This window comes from Phyllobates terribilis, unplaced genomic scaffold, assembly GCF_046119375.1.
Source record: "Phyllobates terribilis strain yellow unplaced genomic scaffold, ASM4611937v1 Scaffold_254__1_contigs__length_2825407, whole genome shotgun sequence".
Lineage (NCBI taxonomy): Eukaryota > Metazoa > Chordata > Amphibia > Anura > Dendrobatidae > Phyllobates > Phyllobates terribilis.
Window position 1 is genome coordinate 2,195,829 of NW_027363014.1, and position 6,398 is coordinate 2,202,226.

Genomic DNA, 6,398 nt, shown 5'->3' on the forward strand with positions numbered 1-6,398 from the left:
AAATAACCACAAAGTTTTATCTTGCATGCTGACCAACGCAAGAAGCCTGACCAATAAGGCGGATGAGCTGCGGGCGCTTATATGGGAGGAGAGGTATGACATCGTAGGTATAACAGAGACTTGGCTAGACGATAGCTACGACTGGGCGGTAAATTTATTAGATTATAGTTTATTTAGAAGGGACCGGAAACAGGGGAAAGGCGGAGGAGTCTGCTTATATGTAAAGTCATGTCTAAAACCCAGACTAAGGGAAGATATAGGAGAGGGAGAAGAGGGGGTCGAGTCCATGTGGGTAGAGATAGAGGGAACTAAAAATAATAATAAAATATTACTGGGGGTCTGCTATAAGCCACCCAATATAACAGAGGAGAATGAGAAACTGCTATTAGGACAAATAGACAAAGTAGCAAAACATAATGAAGTGATTGTAATGGGGGATTTCAACTACCCGGATATTGACTGGGAAACAGAAACCTGTAGATCTCAGAAAGGAAAAAGGTTCTTGACAAATATTAAGGATAATTATCTCTCCCAACTAGTGCAGGAACCAACGAGAGGGAAGGCCGTGTTAGACTTAATATTGACTAATAGGCCTGATAGAATAACTGAGGTACAGATAGGGGGGCACCTAGGTAATAGCGACCATAATATTATCGACTTCAAAATGCCCTTCAGTAGGGTTATCAATAAGGGGACAACAAAAACATTAAACTTTAGGAGGGCGAAGTTTGATCAGCTGAAAGAAAGCCTTCAACTTATTGACTGGGACAAAGTTCTTAATCAAAGGAATACGAATAGTAAATGGGAAACCTTCAAAAGAATTCTGAATACTCAGTGCGAGAGGTATATACCGTATGGGAATAAAAGGGCCAGAAATAAGAGGAAACCAATATGGTTGAACAAGAACGTAAAAGGGGCGTTAAATAGCAAAAAAGAGGCATTCAAGAGATTAAAACAGGAAAACAGTAAGGAGGCACTAATGTGTTACAAGGAAAAAACGAGAACCTGCAAAAAACAAATAAAAATAGCGAAGGAGGAAACAGAGAGACGTATTGCTAGGGAAAGTAGATCAAATCCCAAACTGTTCTTTACGTATATAAATAGTAAAAGGATTAAATCGGATAATATTGGACCGATAAAAAGTGAGGAAGGCAAAATCATAGAGAAAGATGAGGATAAAGCTAGTCTATTAAATAATTTTTTTTCGACAACTTTCACAAAGGAAATCGAACTAACAGGAGAAATGAGAAGTGACAAACTTAATCCTCCACTAAGTATGACAAATCTAACCCAAGCTGAGGTACAGAAACGCCTCAGTAACATTAAAATAAACAAATCACCAGGACCTGATGGCATACACCCACGGGTACTAAGGGAACTAAGTAATGTGATAGACAGACCGTTATATCTTATATTTAAGGACTCTGTTGAGACTGGGTCTGTGCCACTTGATTGGCGACAGGCGAATGTAGTGCCAATATTCAAAAAGGGAGCGAAAAGTGACGCCGGAAACTATCGGCCGGTGAGTCTGACGTCCGTTGTGGGCAAAATTTTTGAAAGCTTCATTAAAGAGGCAATTATGGAGCATCTTGATGCTAATAATCTTTTAATCCCGAACCAACATGGATTCATGAGGAATCGCTCCTGCCAAACAAACCTGATTGACTTCTACGAGGAGGTTAGCTCTCGAGTAGATCAGGGGGAACCAGTGGATGTCGTGTATCTCGACTTCTCAAAAGCGTTCGATAGCGTGCCACATAATAGGTTGGTATACAAAATGAGAATGATGGGGCTGGGGGAAAATGTCTGCAAGTGGGTAGCTAACTGGCTAAGGGATAGAAGGCAGAGGGTGGTTATAAATGGAATATACTCAGAATGGGTAAGCGTCACTAGTGGGGTACCACAGGGGTCTGTACTAGGCCCAATGTTATTTAATATCTTTATTAATGACATAGTCAACGGGATAAATAGTAAAATATCAATATTTGCAGATGACACAAAGTTATGTAAAACAATTAATACAAAAGAGGACAGTGCAGACCTACAGAGGGATTTGGATAAGCTGGGTAGGTGGAGCATTAAATGGCAAATGAGGTTTAACGAGGAGAAATGTAAGGTCATACATATGGGAAGGAAAAATGGAAGTCACCAGTACTCACTGAATGGGAAATCATTGGGGAATTCAGAGATGGAGAAGGACTTGGGCATCTTGATTGATGGCAAACTAAATTGGAGTGCCCAAAGTCAGGCCGCTGCTGTAAGAGCAAACAGGGTAATGGGATGTATCAGAAGAGGTATAGCTGCAAAGGATGAGAACATTGTTCTTCCACTGTACAAAGCACTGGTCAGACCACACTTGGAATACTGTGCTCTGTTATGGGCCCCAATATATAGAAAGGATATAAATGAGCTTGAAAAGGTACAAAGGAGGGCAACAAAATTAATAAAGGGAATGGAGGGACTGCAATACCCAGAGAGGTTGGCAAAACTAGGACTATTCAGCCTGGAAAAGAGAAGGTTGAGGGGGGACATAATAAATGTGTACAAATATGTTAGGGGACAGTATAGAGACCTTGCCAGGGATTTGTTCAAAAGGAGGGATATTACGGTAACAAGAGGGCATTCACTAAGACTGGAAGAGAAAAGGTTTCAGCACCAGCATAGGAAGGGGTTCTTTACGGTAAGAGCAGTGAGAATATGGAATTCACAGAGTGAGGAGACGGTAATGTCGGATTCACTAAACCAGTTCAAGCGGGGACTGGATGCATTTCTAGATACCAGGCAGATTTCAGCATATACTTAAAAATAAAATAAAATAGTAAGTTGATACAGGGATTTATTCTGACTGCTGGTTTCAGAGTCAGGAGGGAATTTTTCCTCAGGTGAAGATTGGCCAAATCATTTGGGGTTTTTGCCCTCCTCTGGATCAACTTTAGCAATTACAGAACTAACAGGTCGAACTTGATGGACGCAAGTCTTTATTCGGCTTTTACTAACTATGTTTACAAACTATGTTACTATGTTTTGGAAGAATGTTCTCTGGTCAGATGAGACAAAAGTCGAGCTTTTTGGGAAAAACCATCAACATAGAGTGTACAGGAAAAAAAAAGAGGCATTCAAAGAAAAGAACATGGTCCCTACAGTCAAACATGGCGGAGGTTCCCTGATGTTTTGGGGTTGCTTTGCTGCCTCTGGCACTGGACTGCTTGACCGTGTGCATGGCATTATGAAGTCTGAAGACTACCAACAAATTTTGCAGCATAATGTAGGGCCCAGTGTGAGAAAGCTGGGTCGCCCTTAGAGGTCATGGGTCTTCCAGCAGGACAATGACCCAAAACACACTTCCAAAAGCACTATAAAATGGTTTTAGAGAAAGCACTGGAGACTTCTAAGGTGGCCAGCAATGAGTCCAGACCTGAGTCCCATAGAACACCTGTGGAGAGATCACAAAATGGCAGTTTGGAGAAGGCACCCTTCAAATATCAGGGACCTGGAGCAGTTTGCCAAAGAAGAATGGTCTACGATTCCAGCAGAGCATTGTAAGAAACTCATTGATGGTTACCGGAAGCGGTTGTTCGCAGTTATTTTGGCTAAAGGTTGTGCAACCAAGTATTAGGCTGAGGGTGCCAATACTTTTGTCTGGCCCATTTTTGGAGTTTTGTGTGAAATGATCAAGGTTTTGATTTTTGCTTCATTCTCTTTTGTGTTTTTTCCTTCCAAGCAAATTAAATGAAGATAATAATACCAAAGAATTTGTGATTGCAATCATTTTCAGGAAGAAACTGAGTATTATCTGTCAGAATTGCAGGGGTGCCAATAATTTTGGCCACCACTGTAATAAGTGAGCTGTCATTTATTCATAAGACGTTCTATTCTTCAGAGCTGAGACTGTAAAATAAAAAGTGAACAATAAAATATCTGATGACTGTTCTTTCACTGTGAGTAAGAAACAGATAATAAAATTAAAGGAAAAAATAACTGAGGGGAGAACCCTGCAGGTTTATTGTCCTTCTATAGCTGTATGGTGGCAGGATGGTGACACTGCTGGAGTCCTGGTGAGGATCTGCATGATATTCATTTCTGTTGACTTTTTATTGCCAACATATTCTGCAGTGATGTACATATAGTCCCTGCCCACAATGCGGTACACATGAGGGACAATTTCATATTAAGCCAAGTAACCTATGATGTCAAGGTCTCATATTTACAAGGTGCTTATTGGCAATCTGAGCCGGCGAATGGCTCTGTGTCCGTATATTCGCTATATACTGCCCGCAATATCTTGTAGAAAGCTCACAGTGACTAAAATGTATAAATAGTTCTCTTTGGAGAATTTAATTAGATCCATTCATACCTTACCTTATAATGAGGACTTAAAGGGCTTTTATAACTAGGTAAAACAAGCTTAACGGGACTGTCCAGGACTTATATATTAATGACCGATTTTAGGATAAGTCATCAACAGGGAGGGACTGGGCTGGCGGGGTACCCTTCTGCAGAGGAGAGGGGGAGAAGAGAATGAAAAAATAAAAAAACCTGCGGTTTTAAGGGGCACAGGCCCTTTAAAAGCGCAGGCACAGTGTATGCAGGGACGCGCGCACACGGCGTTCATTACCTGAACCGCCGTGACACACGTCCCAGTGAAGCAGCTGAAGCTGCGCGTCTCCCTTCCCCGGCCGGCGTATGACGTCATCGTCATGCGCCTGCAGTGAAGGAGGCGCGCAACTCTCTGTAAGGGGTGCACGCGTGCTGGGGTGTGCACGCGTCTTCTTGTGCAAAGTGGCTTCGGAGAGAAGTGGCAGTTATTTCAGAGGCCATGACTAACATTCGTCTTCTTCTTCTCTTCCCACAGGTATATGCTCTGCATAATTCCCCTGCTCCTATGTATGCTGTCTGCTACTGCTCTGCTGACCCATCTCTCTGGTATATGCTCTGCATAATTCCCCTGCTCCTATGTATGCTGTCTGCTAATGCTCTGCTGACCCATCTCTCTGGTATATGCTCTGCATAATTCCCCTGCTCCTATGTATGCTGTCTGCTAATGCTCTGCTGACCCATCTCTCTGGTATATGCTCTGCATAATTCCCCTGCTCCTATGTATGCTGTCTGCTAATGCTCTGCTGACCCATCTCTCTGGTATATGCTCTGCATAATTCCCCTGCTCCTATGTATGCTGTCTGCTAATGCTCTGCTGACCCATCTCTCTGGTATATGCTCTGCATAATTCCCCTGCTTCATCTGTCCCACTCCAATCAATATTCACATATGTTTTTTCTTTCCCCACTATATACCTTATCTGATTTTTAGAGGTGTTAAACTGCAGAGACTTGTGTCCTGGCTCTGTCTTTGATCACCCAGCCATCTCCTGTTCAAATGACCAGCTGTTAATTTATCCACAAGCCGGTCCCACAATGCCCTACACCTGATATAGTTTAATGTGGCCTATATATTTAGACTCTCTGTAAGGGGTGCACGCGTGCTGGGGTGTGCAAAGTGGCTTCGGAGAGAAGTGGCAGTTATTTCAGAGGCAGTTAGTCGGGGCAGGAGTCAGGTAACAAACACTTTGACCACTTACTCTCCATTAACTATGTTTCTGTTAGCTCTCACTTTTTCCTCTATAGTCCTCCACTTTCTAATAACCCCTCAAATCCCTACACCAAGTAAGAAACTCTTCATCTCTCCCTCTATTCTCCCCATTCATCTCACCTCCTCCTCCAAATTATTCCTCAGCATTCAATCCTGGATCTCCAAACACAGACAACCACCTCATGCTCTCTCTTGCTCCCACCTGCTAACACTTTCTCTGCTCCTCCTCACTGCTGGAGATATCTCTCCAAATCCTGGTCCTCCTCGCCATATCCCCACAGTCACTTCTACCTCCTATCCACGACCTTCCTCAAACTGTCGCAACCCTTCTAACCTCATACCCATCCAACTAATACCCACCTCCTCAGCTATACTAACAGGAGCTCTATGGAACGCTCGCTCTGTCTGCAACAAACTTTCCTTCATCCACGATCTTTTCATTACAAACAAACTCTCCTTCCTCGCCATCACTGAAACCTGGCTCACCCCCTCTGACACAGCCTCCCCAGCTGCCCTTTCATATGGCGGATTCCACCTTTCCCACACCCCCCGCCCCAATGGCAAACATGGTGGAGGCGTAGGTTTCCTCCTATCGGAACTCTGCGCTTTCACCAAAATCCCACTGCCACCCTCCGTTACACTCCCCTCTTTTGAGGTGCACTGTGTGCGCATCTATTCCCCCTCCAACCTCCAACTGGCCGTCGTTTACCGACCCCCAGGGCAAGCCACCACCTTCTTAGACCATTTCACTACCTGGCTGCTTCACTTCCTTTCCACTGACATCCCCACTATCATAATGGGTGACTTCAACA